This window comes from Neomonachus schauinslandi, chromosome 15 (assembly GCF_002201575.2).
Source record: "Neomonachus schauinslandi chromosome 15, ASM220157v2, whole genome shotgun sequence".
In the NCBI taxonomy this organism is placed as follows: Eukaryota; Metazoa; Chordata; class Mammalia; order Carnivora; family Phocidae; genus Neomonachus; species Neomonachus schauinslandi.
In genome coordinates, this window is record NC_058417.1 from 38,330,389 (window position 1) to 38,349,697 (window position 19,309).

General features: G+C 35.3%; 1 protein-coding gene across 1 annotated transcript in view; it reads right to left on the reverse strand.

The window, feature by feature from the left end:
- Positions 1 to 19,309, reverse strand: part of IKZF3 (IKAROS family zinc finger 3) — an 80,223-nt gene that overhangs the window by 59,293 nt on the left and 1,621 nt on the right. The gene's annotated exons all lie outside the window — the stretch shown is intronic.

Here is a 19,309-nt window from a genome sequence, read left to right on the forward strand (position 1 = left end):
TTTCAAATATTCAATACTATTATCTGGTCATATTTTATTTTATTTTTTTAAAAGTTTTTATTTATTTATTTGACAGAGAGAGACACAGTGAGAGAGGGAACACAAGCAGGGGGAGTGGGAGAGGGAGAAGCAGGTCCTCCGCCGAGCAGGGAGCCTGATGCGGGGCCCAATCCCAGGACCCCAGGGCAATGACCTGAGCCGAAGGCAGATGCCCAATGACTGAGCCACCCAAGGTACCCCTATCTGGTCATATTTCAATTTTTGTTTTGAAAAATATAGTCACTGTACTTACATTCTATTTTAATTTTAAAATTTTAACATATTATCCATTAGATGACAGCAGCAAAGCATATAGGCAGGGAAAATACACATATTTTTTAAATAAACAAAGGAGCAGCCTGGTATGGGTTGTCAAAACCTAAGATGGGGGAGAGCAATATCAATGCAAGGAAGGGAGGGAGCCCAAGGAAGCCTGCTGGAGACCAACTAGCCTGAAGAGTATGACATATGGGGTGGGCAGTCTGAATGAGGTTAAGTAGGGATTCTATATGGAAGGCAGACAAATGGGAAATCAGAGCCTGAGTAGGCTAGAGAGCATTCAGGCAGGAGAATTGCCTGACTTGGAAGGCTGGAGTCCAAGAGAAATAAAGAGGGTATCCAAGATAAGGGACAGCTTAGCATGAGACAGAGCCTCAGCATGGTGAATAGGACATCTATGCATAGAGGTGGTCTGGTGTGGGTTTTCAGAGTCTAAGTGGGGTAAGCAAGGCACCCACATGGGGACAGTGGGGAGAGCTTCCATACACAGGGGTGCTCCAGTGTAAAGTATCAGAACTTGAGTGGAGTGAAGAGGGCATCTACATATTAGGGACAGCCTTGCATGGAGGTGTCAGAGCCTGAGCAGTTGAAAAGAATGTCCACATAGCACAGTAGCTTTTGTACAGGATGTCAGAACCCAAATGAGGCAAGAAAAGTATCTGTGCTGAGGAAGGGATGATAGTGGCAATGGATGATTGATTATATAAAGAGGCTTGATCAAATAAGTAAATATAACAAGGATAAGAGCCAGATTTTTCTCTGTCAGAGAAGGGAGCTACAAATACAAAAAAACCAAACCAAAACCAAAACAAAAACCCTGTGGTAGTATATTGGAAATGAAGGTACTGGCATGAACCCGTGACTTCTACTCTATATAACAGATATAAAATACAGATGTAAATGTGTGTATATGTGTATGTATGGATATACATACATATAGTCCCTAGCCCTGTCCACTAAGAGCACCCGGGAGCAGTGACACTACAACTTCTGACATCCAGATAGTAACTTCTAAATATCATTCTCCACTTAAGGGAACCAGGCTCCTTGGAGAAATGGCTGATTCCAGGGTTGGGGCAGGGAAAAGTATAAGATGGGTCTGGAACATTTTGTTGCATCACAAAGCAAGGAGGTGCTAACAAAATGAAGAGGATATGTTAAAGGATATAGAAATCATCTTGAAGGGGTTTCCACTGGCCAAATCTGAGACAGGGAAATTCATGAGTCCATATTGACATTAATAAGTAAGTAAACTGAAAGTCAGATGATGAATGGAACAGTTTTATAGTTTCAAAGTGCTTCTCCCAAATTATTTATTATTACAAAGATGAAAAGAGCAACTACATAGTGAAGAACTTGGTAGACACCACTGTAACTAAACATAGTGATCATCATCAATAATGGGACAAATGAAAATTATGTGCCATCTGATAATAAAAAGAATACAGCATCACTTCTGTGATATTGCCGCCAAATACACATAACATGAATCTAACCATGAGAAAATGAACTCTAATTGAGGGATACTTGACACAATAACTGGCTTTGTAATCTCCCAAATTGTCAAGATCATGAAAGACTGAGGAACTAAGAAATTGTTCCAGACTGAAGGAGAGTGAAGAGACTTGACAACTAAATACAATGAGTGATTCTGAGCTGACTCCTCCTGCAGTAAATAACACTGTAGAAACAACTGGAGAAATATGAATGGGGTCTGCAGATTAAATGGTAGTAATGTATCATCAGTGTTTATTTGCTGATTTGGATGTTGTTTTACATTACGTAGGCGAAGTACACTTTAGTACATTACAGTTTTCAAGGGTGATAGGGCATCATGTCAGCAACTTAGTCTCAAATTTCTGAAAAAATAGTTTTTGTACTGTATTACAACTTTTCTGTAAGTTTGATAGTGTTTGAAAGAAGCTAAAAAAAAAAAAACCAAATGTGAAACTTTTAACTGCACACTAAAGGGATTCTTAACAGGAAAAAAAAGAAAGAAAACTAGCTCAAAGGTTTCACATAAACAACCTTCATGTGAAAATATCTTTTAGTTACTACAGAGCAAGATGGCTTTTGATTTGGTGACCTAAAGGAAAAAAGGTCCCAGCCCCCTGAACCTTTTAAATTCTCTGACAATGACATTTAAATAGCTCTCAATATTTTTTCAAGCAGCCTTTGTGTGCTGTAAATAACACCAGAAACAACTTAGTACAGTTTCTAAGAGAAAAAGGAGATTCTGACTACCTTAGTATTCAGAACTTACAGGAGACATTAAAACCATCTATAATCAGGCTATATGGATGTTCTCCTTAGGTACTAAAAAAATATTTAATAAAACACAAGGACAAAAGAGATTGAAGTACATTTTTTCCACCTAAACTTAAAGGTCCTCATAAAAACATAAAACTTGGTAGTGGATAGTGAAGGAATTTCCAACTGAAGACGAGAAACCTGTTAAATATTTCTAAGTACATGAGGCACCTGGGTGGCTCAGTTGGTTAAGCAACTGCCTTCGGCTCAGGTCATGATCCTGGAGTTCCAGGATTGAGTCCCGCATCGGGCTCCCTGCTCAGCAGGGAATCTGCTTTTGCCTCTCACCCTCTCTCCTCTCATGTTCTCTCTCTCATTCTCTCTCTCTCAGATAAATAAATAAAATCTTAAAAAAAAATTTCTAAGTACAGCAAAAACTTTTCAGTTTTTAATGGATCATTTTGTAATTTCTTTAACTCCAGTCAAAAAAAACCCTCAGAAATGTTCCATTTGATGGGGTCTACTGGGTCTTTTTAATATGTTGGCCATCAACATAGCTTAAAATATTTTCCAAAAGAATGTTCTAAAAAGTTAAGAATGAAGGGTCCCTATATTGCTTTTGGAATAAATATAGTTTCCTGTACTGATGTTTACACATAACTGGTGCTAATGATGGAAGAATTCCAAAGTGGATTAATCTTGTTTAAGTATAAATCTCCTCTATTTTCTACATCTCTTCTGTTACTTGAATAGGTAAATCATACTCTCGCCTCAAGATCTTTGCATTTACCTTTCCTTTTGACCAGAATGCTCTTTCCCCAGATCACCATGGGGCCCTACTTCCTCTCTTCATTCAGGTGTGTGCTCAAAAGTCACCTTACCAAACAAGCTTTACCTAACTACTCTATATAAAACATCATCCTCTATTGGGGCGGGGGGGGGCAGGTGAAACAGGTGATGGGGATTAAAGAGTACTCTTATCATGATGAGCAATGAGTAATGTATAGAATTATTGAATCACTATATTGTACACCTGAAACTAATATAACACTGTATGTTAACTCTAGGGGAATTAAAATTAAAAACTTAACAAAAAATTTAAAAAATTAAATGTCATCCTCCATTGTCATGTTCTTTTCTCTTACCCTCCTGTATTTGTCTTCATAAAATCTCTTCATTGTCACTACTTGGCATATATACACATATATTTGGGAGGGGAAGGGCAGAAGGAGAGGGAGAGAGAGAATCCCAAGCAGGCTCCATGCCCAGCACAGAGACCAAAGTGGGGCTCAATCTCACAACCCTGAGAAAATTACCTGAGCTGAAACCAGGAGTTGGACACTTAACTGACTGAGCCACCCAGGCACCCCTTGTCTGTATTTTTTATTGCTATTTTGCGATATCTTCAGGTCCCAAAATAGTACTTACTCACGATGGACACTCAATAAATATTTATTGAATGATCACATGAATTTTTATATCTCTATCATCGATCTTTATGGACACTCCAGATTAAGGTTCTGCAAACTACAACTTACCACCTGTTTCTGTATGGCATGTGCAATAAGAATGGATTTTTATGTTTTTTCCTCCTCTCCCTCTGCTGGTTTTTACATTTTTAAATGGATAAAAAAAATTAGAATACTGTTTCGTGCCACTTGAAAATTATGAAATTCAAATTTCAGTGTACAAAAATATAGTTTTGTTGGAACAGAGGCAAACTGCTTCATTTATGTGCTGTCTATAGCTGCTTCTGTACTCCAATGGCAGAGTCAAACAGTTTTGTCAGAGACTATATGACTCAAAAAGCCTAAAACAGTCACTATCTGGTCCTTTACAGAAGCCCTACTCTAGATCTGTTATTAACACTAATTCTATATTGTCCAATACAGTAGCCACCCAGCCACGTGTGGTGATTTAACTTTAAATGTAAATTAATTAAAATAAAAAATTTAGTTTCTCAGTCACACCTGCCACATTTCAAGTACTTAACAGAACATGTGGCTACTGGTTACTATATTGGACAGCACAGATAAGAACATTTCGATCATCACAGAAAGTTCTACTGAATGGCACTGCTCTAGATTTTAGAATATCCTGCTATTGCTTGGGATACCACTGCAAAGCTATTTCTTTAAAACAAACATTAAAACTCTGGATCAGGAAAAAAGTAAATCAAACCACATATAAAAATTAAATATCAAGCAAAATTTAAAGATACTATACCAGGAAAAAACTATGACCATCTTCTACCAATATTTCCAAAATTCCTGTAATTGGAATTTCAGGAAAAAGTTGTGGTTTCCAGTAATGCAGTAATCAAAGATATAAAGCACTGAGACAGCACCTTTCATACTGTTTGAAACATTAATGTGACTTTTTGGAGGGTAAAAACAAAACAAAACAAAAGCAAAGCACCACCTGATGCCAAGCCCCCAGATACAGTATTTTTAAAAATATACTTATATATATGTGTACAAATATATACTTAGCATCATATTACCATTAGGATTTTTTGCTATCATTAAATAAAACTATTTTTCTTATCTCATTTAAAAGCCAAAATTATAATCTAGCAGAAAACCCTAGCAAACACTCTTTTCCTATCATTTGCCCTCTTGCCCTTCCCACAACTAAATAACTAATCTCCTGATATGTTTTAATTAAATTATGTGTTTTCCACTGACATCTTATGTCTTAAATAACAAATCTTATAAAAGGTATAATTATTCTATTACTGAGATAGCTGACAAATGTATTGGACTGGAAAAATTAAAGGTTATTTCTTCTGTAGCTTTTCAAGGACTCTAGAATTTCAAAGCTTTCTTAGCAATTCCAAATTGTTTTCTACCAGTATTGAAAACCAGCCTTCATCGTAGGTTTACTGAGAGATGACAATTTCAAATTTATTTTTATTCCTTCAGATTCTCTTTTCATTGACAAAGATGCCTTTTAAAACAATTTCACTCATTAGAATTTTTTGTTAAGATACCGAGATTATTCTCAGAGATTTCAGCATTTTATGCACTGCTAAATGAAAGGGGGTAGATTACAAATAAAATTTAAACTTGGAAATGGCAGCAGTCTGGTTAATTGAGAATTCATCAAAGTTCGCGGGTGAAGGTTTTTACCCTTAGCTCTAATATAAATTATCTATGAACAAAACCAAATATTTACATTAGCAACAAAATTTATAATCATATTTTTAACTCAAATGGTTGTAAACTTGCCTTTATTTTAATACTATAGTATCATTATCATTCAATTAAGAATACCAGCTAATAAAATTCTGTTCTTAGTTTCAGAAATCAGGTTTCTATTCACTGGTCTGTTTTCCCGGTAGAAAGTGTAGGTGCTAAAGAAGAGCCAAATGTTAAACCTTAGAAAAAATCCTGTGCTGAGTTTGCTAGCTGCCAACAACACTGGTGCCTGACAGCTGCCAGAAAGCTGTCTCTCAGTGTTGACACTCCTTTTTATCTTCATAACGGTAAATTGACTCCCCTATCCCCATGCCTCTTTTTTAAAACATATTTTCTCTTACATAAAATGTTCACTTTTTTTACTTTCTTACTAAAACCTCTGGAAATTGAGTCACTGACTACAAAAATGTGTTCATTTGCAACAATAACAGTCAGTACTGTAAATGTGGCAACGCAACAGGGGTATGAGACACTATTTCTGAAAGGTCTTTCACCAGTTCTCTTAATAGTACCACTTAAAATCATTCCTGGAATCTTACCACCACAAGAATAATATAATGTATAGTATAATAGTATAACGTATAATGAAAAATGACCTCTATAACCAATGAAATTAGAATATCAGAATTGGACTGGCTATCTTACCTCTCCTTCCCCTGAATTTCCTCCAATATCCCGTATTTGGGTGGCACAGCCTCTGCTTAGACACTTCCAGTAGGGTGCCTGGGTGGCTCAGTTGGTTAAGCGACTGCCTTCGGCTCAGGTCATGATCCTGGAGTCCCTGGATCGAGTCCCGCATCGGGCTCCCTGCTCGGCAGGGAGCCTGCTTCTCCCTCTGACCCTCCCCCCTCTCATGTGCTCTCTCTCATTCTGTCTCAAATAAATAAAATCTTTAAAAAAAAAAAAAAAGACACTTCCAGTAATACAGAATGTTATTCCTTTCCGTTTCAGAAAAACTCTAATGGTTAAAAAAGTTCCTCCTTAAATATAGCTGAACTCAAATTTCCTGAAATGTCCATTTCAGGTCCTAGTTTAGCTCTCTGGAAACATACAGGATAAGTTATCATTCAGATGCTACCACTCAGTCCATAATAATGGCGTGAGAGCTTTCTTATGAACTTGGTTTTGTTTGCTTGTGGCTCTCCAAAAATGTGACATCAAGCACTTAGTCCAGTACTGCAAATGAAATTTCATATTATCTCACAGTATTTCTGCAAGATAAACAGGTGCAGGGGCATTTATTATTCTCCCGATTATACACACAAAATTCAAGACACAAAGAAAGACAAAAAATACAAAGTCACATAATTGTCTAAAGGTACAATGTCAGAGTCACATTAAGAAGAGAAGCAGGATTCATGTCTTGAATTGCACCTTTGTTTCAAAGAATTTAAACAATGTTTTAAAGTTGCTCTCCTATATAGATTATAAATTTTAGAAGTAGATCAGTTATTTCAAACCCTTCAGTTGACTATGACTGAGGAGAAAGGAAGATATGACATGAGAGTAATTCCTCTAACCATGAAATACTTCCTTCCTTTCTACCTTGGGCTAAAGTAAAAGTCAAGAAATAGCAAGATTACTTCTTTAGGGACACAAGATCAAATAGAGCCCACATCACCATTCCAGTCTTTCCTACCTTATTCTTTTTAAATAAAATACCCTATTTTCCCCTAGATTAAATGTCTAATGAGGAAATTATAGATTGTTGGACACAGGTCTAAAATAACAAATGCAACATCTAGTGTTATTTTCTTTGAAAGGTCAATTACTCTAAAATTGTAGAAAAATAAATACATTTTTATTTTACCATGGATATCACATGCCACCAAACAAGCATGTAGAGAAAAAAGGAAGAATGGGCATTTCATGTCATTGCTACTTAAAAAAAATGTGCTAAAATGATTGAATCCAACATATTTCAAGTAAGACTTTCATTTTATAACTGCAAAATATCTAGTTTCTGTTATAAAATAACTGGGGTCAAAAACAATCATTATTTTGAAGTGGGTAATAAACCTAAATGTGAAAGTTAAAACAATCAAATTTCTAGAGGAGAATATTTTTATGGTCTTCAAGTAGGCAAAGATTTCTTAAACAGGACATAAGAGGCACTCAATTCCAAAAGAAAAAAAATTTGATATATTTGTCTTAATTACAGTTAAGAATTCTACTTGTCAAATAGATTAAGAAAACAAGCAAGTTACAGACTGGGAGAAAAAAATTGCAATACACATCTGACAAAGTACATGTTTTTAAAATATTTTTTAAATGCCTGCAAAATCAGTAAGAAAAACTACAAACAACCCAACTTAAAAAAACGTACAGAAGACTCACAGAACTTCAGGAAAGAGGATAAATCCAAATGGCCAATAAACATATGAAAAGGTGTTCAAAATCATTATTCATGAGGAAAATGCAAATCCAAACCACAATGAAATACCACTACACACCCACGAGAATGGCTAAAATTAAAAAGATTGACTGACAGTAACAAGTGTTGGCAAGGTGTGGAACAATTGGAACTCTCCAATATTGCTAGCAGGATGGTAAACTGGTCCAACCACTTTGGAAACTATCTGGCAGTATGTATCAAAGCTAAATATACACCTAACCTGTGGTCCAGAAATGCTAGCCCTAGATCTATATCCAAGAGAAATGAATGTATATGTCCATCAAAAGACATGCATATAATGGGGCGCCTGGGTAGCTCAGTCATTAAGCATCTGTCTTCAGCTCAGGTCCCCCAATGTGGGACTCGATCCCAGAATCCCCAGATCATGACCTGAGCCGAAGGCAGATGCTTAACGACTGAGCCACCCAGGCACACTTTTTTTTTTTTTTTTTAATAAACTAAGACTACAGATAGTTTAAGTGTCATTCGTCTTTGGAAAACAAAACAAATGAAATCTCTTGATCCACATTTCTCTCCAGCAACAACCCCACTTATTTCTCTTCTTTCCTAGCTAAACTTTTGGGGAAAATGGTCTGTATCCACATTTTTACTTCCTCTATTCCCACCCCTCCTTTAACCACTTTAATTTGGTATCCATCCCCACCACTCCACAGAAACCACTTTTGTTAAGGTCACTAGTAAGTTTTATGTTGCTAAAACCAACTTGCAATTTTTTCCCTCACTTTACTTGATTTTTCAGCAACATTCAACATAGCTGACCACCTACTCCTTCATGAAACACTCCCTTCTCTTGAATTCCATTATACCACACTCCGCTGGTTTTCCTTCTATCTTGCTGGCTGCTCTTTCTCTTTTGCTGGCTCTTCCTTCTCCACCTGACACACATAAATTAGATGTTTCTCAGGACTCAATCCTGAGCCCCCTTCTTACGATACATTCTCTCTTTAGCTGATCCCATCCATTCTCATGGCATTAAATATCATCTATGTGCTGAAGATGACCAAATTTCTATCTCTAACCAAACCCCGTATTTAAGAGGAGAGGTTCACCAACCATGTCCCTGACCATTAATCTCCATATTAGCACTCTTTTTATTTCCTTCATAACACTTACATAATTTTAATTATTTCATTTGTTACTTATTTATTGTCTTTCTTATCCAACTATAAATTCAATGGCAGCAAAAGCATTGTCTATCTTGTTTGCCATTGTATTGCCAATATTTTGTGTACATAATAGGCATTCAATAAATATTTTTTATATGAATAATGAATGAAGATTTCTGATTTTTGGATTAGGTTGTGTTATAAATGTATTACAAAACAAGTCAAAAATGAATGTTATAAAACTTTTTGTTATTCAACTATCTTTTAAAATCAGCATTTAAATAAAAATCATATTCTAAACACATATATAAAGATGATCCACCACTACTAATCCAACGTATGCCATGAGACTGATGATAAGCTGCATTGATACTTTTCAAACTGTGGGCAATGCTTGTAAGACTTTAATGTGCACAAGAATTCCCTAGGAACCTTGTTAAAATGCAGATTCTAATTCAGCACGTCTGGCCTAAAATTCTGCATTTGTAACAATTGCTAGATGTTGCTGATGCTGCTGGTCCACAGACTATATTTAAATTAGCAAGGGTCTAAAGGATCCTTGTAAATGATTTATGAACTAAAATAAAAATTTGCTGGACCTCAACTTTGTGTCTAGTACTATGCAAGGTGATTTTCATACATATATCTTATTTAGGCTGTGGCTATTCTCTTGCAGTATAGTAAACTCAGAGCAGTCTTCAACCTTACCAAGGCCAAGTGTCCCCCTTTTATTTTTTATTTTATTTTTTGCACCTCATGGTTATATTTATTCACACCACAAAGGAAAAAACACATCTGCAAGTGTACAGCGATATTCCATATTCCCATCTAACAGAGCTTCTGAGATTTATAGCTAGAATGATATGCCATCTGATGTGTATTCCAAGTAAAGCTGGTTAACGATGACCATGAGCATGTGCAAGACTTGAAGCTTTTAAAGCTTTACTTCTTTTATCAGCACTCCTGATCTTATAAATGATGAAGCCCATCAAGCCCATTCCTACCCAAATCCCCTGGTAAACTTAGGTATAGTAAGGTTTCATGGGGACCCCAACATTTTTAACAAGGCTTTGAAGCATCTCAGCACAGGACCCCCAGCTCAGGCCACCCTGATCCACACAGCCAATGATCTGGAAAGAAGTGCCCCTTTTTAAAAAAATATTTTATAATACTTCTTTTATTATCATGAATTAAATATAACCTACCCATACATGTAAGATTTTTTCTTTTTTTAAAGATTTATTTATTTATTTGCAGGGGGAGAAAGCATGAGTGGGAAGGGCAGAGGGAGAAGGAGAGAGAATCCCAAGCAGATTCTGCCCTGAGTGCAAATCCCATGAGGGGCTTGATTCCTGGATCCTGAGATGATCACCTGAGCTGAAGCCAAGAGTCGGAGGCTCATCCGACTGTGTCACCTAGGCCCCCTGTAAGCTTTTAATAAAGCCACAACTGTCATACAAAGGTGAAAAATGATAATAATCTGTATATCAATAGGTAAGTATACCAGCACAATTATTTTAGAAAACATAATAAGGTAGTCAGACATATTTGTAGAATCACCATGAATGCAAGACCTAAAAATACAGAAGGATACAGATTGAATCAATAATGGCAAAAGAGACTTGGCTCTGAACATAACAAAGAATCATCTTCTCTTCACTTATATAGTAATTGCATTCTTAGACAATTTAGACTGTATTGAAACCATGCAAAAATACTTAATATTTTTCCATAAAATGAAGTTAGGTTCTGGCAGTCATTAGATATAAAATGTTACTGAGTGTCAGAAAAAGGGAAAAACTCCAACCTGGAATGAAGGATGGCTTCCTAAAAGGGATGGCATTTGCGACAGAACATAATGAATGAATAAGGATTTCAATGGGATTGTGGTGCTATTAACAGTGTTGGGAAGTCAGGAGAAGTTGGTTTGAGTTGGAGAGATGAGTTCATTTTTGGACTTGTTGGGTTTGAACAGCATTAGAAAAATGGGGAGTTAGGAGAAGTAATGCATGTTCAGGGAACACTAAGCAGTCCAGAATAACATTAAAGGCCAGAGGACACCACTGGCAAGGTATATTGAAGCTACATTGTGGATTTTCTTAAATGCCCTACTAAGAAACTTTTTTTTTTTTTTAAGATTTTTAAAAAAATTTATTTATTTGACAGATAGACACAGAGAGAGAGGGAACACAAGCAGGGGGAGTGGGAGAGGGAGAAGCAGTCCTCCCACTGAGCAGGGAGCCCGACACGGGGCTCGATCCCAGGACCCTGAGATTATGACCTGAGCTGAAGGCAGATGCTTAATGACTGAGCCACCCGGGCGCCCCCTACTAAGAAACTCTTAAAATGGTTTTTCAGTAGGGGAGTAACTTGATATTTTAGGAAGATCATTCTGGCAGCAATCCTCAAAATGGATTGAAGGAAGTAAGTCTATATACAGGGTTACCAGTAGAAAAAAAACATGTAACAGTCTGAATCCATAGTTTTGAAAATGTGTTCTATGGAACTCCAGGGTTCCAGAGGGCTGCCATAGGTACCACTCTGTGTCAGGAGAAGGAAAGGGCCAACAGCTAGGTAAGCCGAGCAGTAGTCTGTTACTCTCACCCTCCTCCCAACTGGAACATCACACTTGCATCTGTCCCACATAAGATTTTTTTATAAAAGGGTATTCTGTTGATAAAAACAAATTTTTGTCTTTTTTTGTGTATCTCATCCAAATTCTTGTTGAATTGTGAGGCAGACCATGGAATACCTCAAGGAGTCATCATGTAATATCAGTGTCACTAGCCACAAGATCTATAAGCATTACATTAATTCTTACTATCAACTTTTTAAATCCTTATTTGTCCCATTATACCGAGTATGTCTCCATCCCTAAGTTAGGTTACCTGTAAAAATTCCCTAGGTTTGCTTAGGTTTGGGACAAATAGGGCCACATTAGGTCATCGATGTTTGCAATGGAAAACTGTGGAGTCCTCTGAGAAACTCCAGATTTCTTTAAGATGTGCACGGATGCTATTGGCTAGGCTAACATAGAAGCTATATACTTGTGTACTCTGGTTTCTCAGTCCTTACTAATTCAAATTTGAGGTAGGACTTCTATATACATTATCCTATTTAAATCTTTACAAAAGCCATTACATTTACAAATTTCCATGTATTCTTGTATTCCTTCAGGCCACTCAGAGTCAAAAAAGCAGGTTACAGTCATAAATGCCAATGACCTATCTTATACTGCAGTATTGTTTACCAAACAAGCTCATAATCTTATTTCTAGAATGCATGAAAAATGTTAAAATGGTGACTCATCCTAATTCTTTTATCCATTAATTCTGGGGGATTTTGTTTTTATGGTGGCAAGCAGAAGTCTGTTGATCAGGATGGTCCATAAAGTCTTTTGTCTGACTGAAATGATTCTCAAACCAAGAGAGGTAGGGTATCAGTGGCTTACACCAGTTATAAATAATCTCTCTCACCTGAATCCACTGGCACACAACTGCTTTAGACAACTATTTCTTGTAGGGCCAGCTATTTCTCAAGGTTTGAATGGTACAGCATAACATCTATGATACCAAAATAAAGTTAGGAAGCTTAGTCTTAGCAAAGGAAGTTGTAGAGCCAAAGGGACAGGGGTTTAATTTCTAACAGTCATAATTCCTACAGAACTTGCTGAGTCTTAAACAGTGGCACCCAGAGACTACTTAGTTAAAAAGTGTCTGTTTCTATCCCAGTAGTTTTTAAACTTTTTTTTGAAGAGGCACTTCATTTTTCAAATGAAATCTTACATAGATTACCACACATAAAACAGATAAAGAGGTATCTCAGTAGTATACAATATAGTAAGTTCCAATATATAATAATTACTGAAAGGTCAAACAATGAGAACAATAAAGCTGTTTTAATAAACAAAAACTAAAAATCTATAGATATAGATGAAACTTGCAGCTTTTTATCAGCTTCAAATAAATACATTATTTCTGTGTTTTGTCCATATGAAAAGAAATGAAGATGCATATATATAAAAACTGTTACCACTTGCAAGTGTTTCACCTTATTATTTCAGAATAGTTTTTAAACTATTCCCTGAAATTTGAAAGATGGTAAGTAATCTTTGTTTCAAAGTTGAATCACTAAAAATATCTAACAAATCTTTACATTATTTAATTCTGAACATAAAAATCAGCAAGAAGTAACCCAACCTTACAATAAGTATTTTAAAAATTTATAATATATAAGGGTGCCTGGGTGGCTCAGTCGTTAAGCGTCTGCCTTGGGCTCAGGTCATGATCCCAGGGTCCTGGGATCGAGCCCCACATCGGGCTCCCTGCTTGGCAGGAGGCTTGCTTCCCCCTCTCCCACTCCCCCTGCTTGTGTTCCCTCTCTCACTGTGTCTCTGTCAAATAAATAAATAAAATCTTTAAAAAAAATTATAATATATAATCATGATGTACCATGCTCATATTCTTATTATTGAGCAGTTAGTTACTACACTGTGGTAAAAGAATGTTCCAAACACGTTAGCCTGAGCCTTTATGGGCACTTAGTTAAATAGAGGGAATAGGAGAGTTAATGATGTTCTTACTTAAATAATTTTACATGAGCAATTATGCACAGGAAAAAAAAATACGAGTGCAGAACCACAATCTTCCTCGTCACATTTACAAAATGTTAATATTTCAAAGAATTTCACAGAGTTGGTAAAAAAAAGTTTTATTTTGAGGTCAGAGTATAAATTTACAAAATGATAATCTTCAATGCATTAAAATTTGGTAAATGATATTCATGAAAGTCAAATGAAATTTAAATCAAGTTAGCCTCTGATGCACATCTGTGGTACTGTCTACATCGTATGCAAGCATAATATCAACTATTAATGAGTATTAGTGAGTGATTTCCTAATTACAGAGATGAAGGCAGATGATAGCAAAAATGATTAATTGTTAAATATAAAAATTAGTAACTTTCAGTTTTCAGGCCGGAGCTTTTATGTATCAACTATGATGTAACTCCATATCTATAAAGTATTTATAGGTTTGTGAGCATGATATTTTTTTCATATCCACAGACTCTATATGACTATTATTATAGGAAACTATTCTGATGTGCCAAATATTCTGATAAGTTAATAGTCTTTCAAATAGATACCACTTTGCAAGTGAACTGATGGTGCTGTGATAGAGAACTCAAATTAAGTGAAATATGTTGTCAACTTTAAGAATCAAAACATTTGTTATAAAGAAATGGTTTATTGTGGAAAGTGCAGTGCTTCACTGAAATAAAGAATGTAGCAAAAATTTTAAACAAATCCAAAAGTTAGAAGGCACTATATTACTTTGCCCAGAGCAGAGCCAATATTGGATTAGAAAAATATGGTAGTATTCATATTGCTGGATTTAGCAAACATTCCAAACTCTTCTACCAAACCTTTACTAACACCTTTGACAAACTAGCCAGCAAAATTAACTAGTTTCAATGTCACTATTTTCCTTACTCTCTTTACCCTAAAAGCTGAACAAATAATCAAATGACCAAACACACAGGCAACTCATTCATTAATTAATTCAATTAATATGACTGTAGCCGTACTATGTGCTGAGGAATGGGCTGATGATAAAAAGATGCCTACACTTTGGGACCTGACAGTCTAGAAGGAGCTACACGTATATTAACAACCAAAATAAGCAATAAATCTAGTTAAGTAATCTTTAGATAATGAAGAGTTACAAGTAGAAAATATAGCTTTATATTGTTTCATCAGTGATGCTATTGAAATATTTTCAGTTTCTTTTATTTTAAAAAAGTTTCCTGTATAAACCTACAAATAATTTGATGTGCCAAAAATTTCAGCTCTAAGAACATACATTAATAAATACAATTTGTGATATGTTGCCAATTCTATTGATATAAAAAGTTAGGAGGTAAACTGATTTTGAATTTTTGACAGTGAGTAAAGAGTATTGTTCCATAAATAGATTTTATTCTGTTTCATATCCATTATTAAACACCTACTTTTTTTTACCTCTCCTAAGTGGAACTATAATACGGTATCAACTTCATTTTATTTTGATTTACTCTACACCACTTTGGACCTTAAGAACTTTAGTTTTGGATGCAGAAAGCAGATTTCAATTAATGCTGAAAAATAATCTCATTCAAAATCATGGGATTAAAGTATTTTGATAATTATATAGTAATAATAACATAATTATATATAGATCATATAAAAAATAATCTACATATAATATAAATACAATTATTGTTTCATTATTTCATCTTTTTTTTAGTGATTGAAAAGACCTTAGAGTCATCCTTATGGTTTTTAAAAAATTGTATTTTTATTTTTTTATTTTATTTTATTTTTTTTTTTTAAGATTTTATTTATTTATTTGAGAGAGAGAGAATGAGAGAGAGCAAGCACATGAGAGGGGGGAGGGTCAGAGGGAGAAGCAGACTCCCTGCCGAGCAGGGAGCCCGATGCGGGACTCGATCCAGGGACTCCAGGATCATGACCTGAGCCGAAGGCAGTCGCTTAACCAACTGAGCCACCCAGGCGCCCCTAAAAAATTGTATTTTTAAAAGGCTAGATAACAGAGTGATCTCTATGTCCTTGTGATGTTTAGGATCTCTTTTCAAAATAATAAATGAATCCTTAGCACAAAAAGTCATTTACTGAGCACCTACTACAGGCAGGTTTCTGTATTAATCTCTCAGTTCTTCTCATACATAGTCTAGAACTACAGCTTGAGTCAGGAGCCAATTAACACTGGATGTCTGATAAAAGATCTATGAATAATCTTTTAGTCCTAAATAAGTGAATATATACAGTTAATATACTGACAAGTTTACAATAATGTATTATAAAAGTATCACTGGAAAGTTGTATGCTAATTTTATGGTATCATCTATTACTGATTGAGAAAGCAAATTTCTGCTCATATTTGATCCATATTTTAATGGACTAACATGTGATCCTGAAATCTACCAATATAAAGTTAATAGATAAGATTTGACTTTAGGGATAGTTTAGCCAAAAATACCCAGTAACATTTTTGTTTTCTTGGCTTTCTTTTTCTGTTATACTGTTTAATTAAGTACTTTTAAAATTTTCTGAGTCCTATCAAAGAATTGCTAGCACCAATCTCCTACTCATGAAAATTAAATAAAAAGTCATAATAAACATAACAAAAATTGCTTTTCAGCACTATTTTTTTAAAAAGATTTTATTTATTTATTTGTCAGAGAGAGAGAGAGAGCACAAGCAGGGGGAGCAGCAGAAGCAGAGGGAGAAGCAGACTCTCTGCCAAGCAAGGAGCCCAATGCGGGACTTGATCCCAGGACTCCGGGATCACGACCCGAGCCAAAGGCAGATGCCCAACTGACTGAGCCACCCAGGCATCCCTTCAGCATTATTTTCTTAATTGAAGGCAACAAACTCTGAAGGTCTTTTATGAACCAAGAACTATTCCTGGTACTGAGCACACAAAAATAAGACATATTCTCTGCCCTCTAGAAGCTTAAAGACCAGTGCGGGGAATAAATATTTAAATCAATAAATAATTTCAATACAATTGGCAGAAGTATGCACAGAAAGGAAAGTCACTTAGCTTAGGTGGAGGAAGGTGAGGGACCAGTAGGGTGACCACCAGAAGGCATCAGAGAAGGTCATCAAAAGGAGGGCATCTGCAGAGCCTTCAGGGTGATGATGCCTGAGCAGACTCTTGAAGGATAAGTAGGCATAACCAAGTAAAGAATGGGCTGAAGACTTCAGTGAAGACGTGGAAGTGTGAAATCCCGTATTGGATCATAGGAAGCACAAACAGGAATTTTCTAAAATTATGTTCTATCAAGATCCTGTGGCCTTTCTGTAGCTTTTGTTCCTTTGAACTTTACCATTTCATCCTTCATATGCTCATTATGGAGGGCTAGTAAACTCCACCATTTGGAGACTATATCTCTGTAAAACTCAACCATCCAGAGCATAGAAAGGGACTTAGAAATGAAAAATGGCTTCCACAAAAGCCATGTGGTAAGAAGCAGAAGCTGACATCAAGAAGGAGACAAATAACCCTGGAATATCTAGTGTGGAGGCATTCAACTCTGCACAGTTCAAAACCCCTATGAGAATATATTATAGAATAATAATACATCACCTGATGGTTAGAATAGTAACCCAGGGTCACAAGATAAAATGATCTCTTGTGTACCTTGCTTATAAGACAGGGGGTTGTGTAATAAATACACTTAGGAAGATCTCTATCCAATACTGTTTAAATAGAAAGGTTCTATATTAAATAAGAGAAACACGTCAATACCTATGAAATTCGTATTTGTGAACCACCTCATTTCCTAACCGTAACAGATAGAAGAACTATTGTTATTACAACACAAATAAAATGTAGCAACATCAAGAGTCCTTGGATAGAAAATATTTAGGATTACAGATTGTGAGAAAAGAAAAAAGTTATAGCTCCTGATTTATATATATTAACTCTTCATCTTTACATGACAAAATTTCAATTTCAAAAGCTTATTTCATCCTACAACTTCACACATAGAATGTCACATAGAATGTGAAATGCTCACATTTCACAATAAACTGTAGTATGTTCATTTGACCACAATTAGGCAGAAAATAAAGGTATTCCATAAAGTATTCTGCTTTCTCATACTGCCAAGAAATGAGAGGTATACACAGTAGTTCAAATCTCTATATTATTAAGGCCAAAATGTCAAGATAATTTTAAAAATATTTTAAATATCAAACACATGGGCCAGTTAGTCAATCTCAGGTGGCTATAATGAACTAGATATTTTACTACATCAACTACTCCGTCCTCAAGGACCTGATGTTAGAATAGCCAAATTCACATCATTAATCTTTTTTAAATTGTATTTTTTTAATTTAAGTGTTGAAGTTTTTACATTAAGCATACTATATACCATCCATCTCTATAGACCTATGAATTTAATCTAGACATCTAAACTCACAACTGATCACTGCCTATATTCTATATTCCATCTCTTTCCATTTATAGTTTGTACGTTCTAACTCAAATTCTATACAAGTTTTCATTCCTTTCTTATTTAGACAGTTTTTATTCAGGCTTATCTAAAAGTCCTTGTTAGGGGCATTACTATCCCAAATTATGCTATTTAGCTAATAATTTCTTTATTTCACATTAAATGAATTCAGGAGTATTAACATTACAGGGAAACACTCTAGTTTCCACGGATTTACACTATTCTGTATGTTAGTCTGGAGAACTGAAATGATTGAGAAAAAATAGTGTTGGATATTGATTTAAACTTCACAAAAATAAATTCAGCAACTCATCTGTAATAATTAAAGCATGAGAATTTTTAAAATTATTTTTTCATAATGTACAGTGACCTAATTTTTTTCCTGTTCTTGGCCAACCAGACCTTTACCTGTTAACAATTACACTTCATAAACCATTTTTAAATATTCACAATGTCAATTTTTAGAGCTAGTTTTAAAACCCCAATAATTTAAAATTTAACAGCATAGTTTTTCATAAGAGAAAACACCTGAAGCATTATTCATAATGGCCATTTAGGTTTCCATATCCATACTAAACACATACTGTTCATTGACTTGTTTGGCATTCTACGAGAAAAAAAAAATTTATATGGGCCACGGCAGTTAGAAAAATTGTAGGCATAGCCATGTACAAACTGAGGATTCAGGACCACAATATTGCATTCAATTAGATTGTGGGGGGGGGGGAAGCTCTACCACCTGTATCTTCTGTCCCAAAGTATTTAATCAAATTTAAATAAATTCATATACTCTAGACTTAGAGTTGCCAAAGATCAAGGTTCATTGGCAACAGAAGATCCTTCGATTATTATGAAAAAATCCATGCTATTCATAATATTTATCAAATTAACATTTTTATTAGGTGTCAGTATCTCATTTATTAAGAGAAAGAATATGTTTCTCACAAATTCTGATCTTCGAAATATCACCACCTTCCCCAACTTGAAAAGCATCTGCC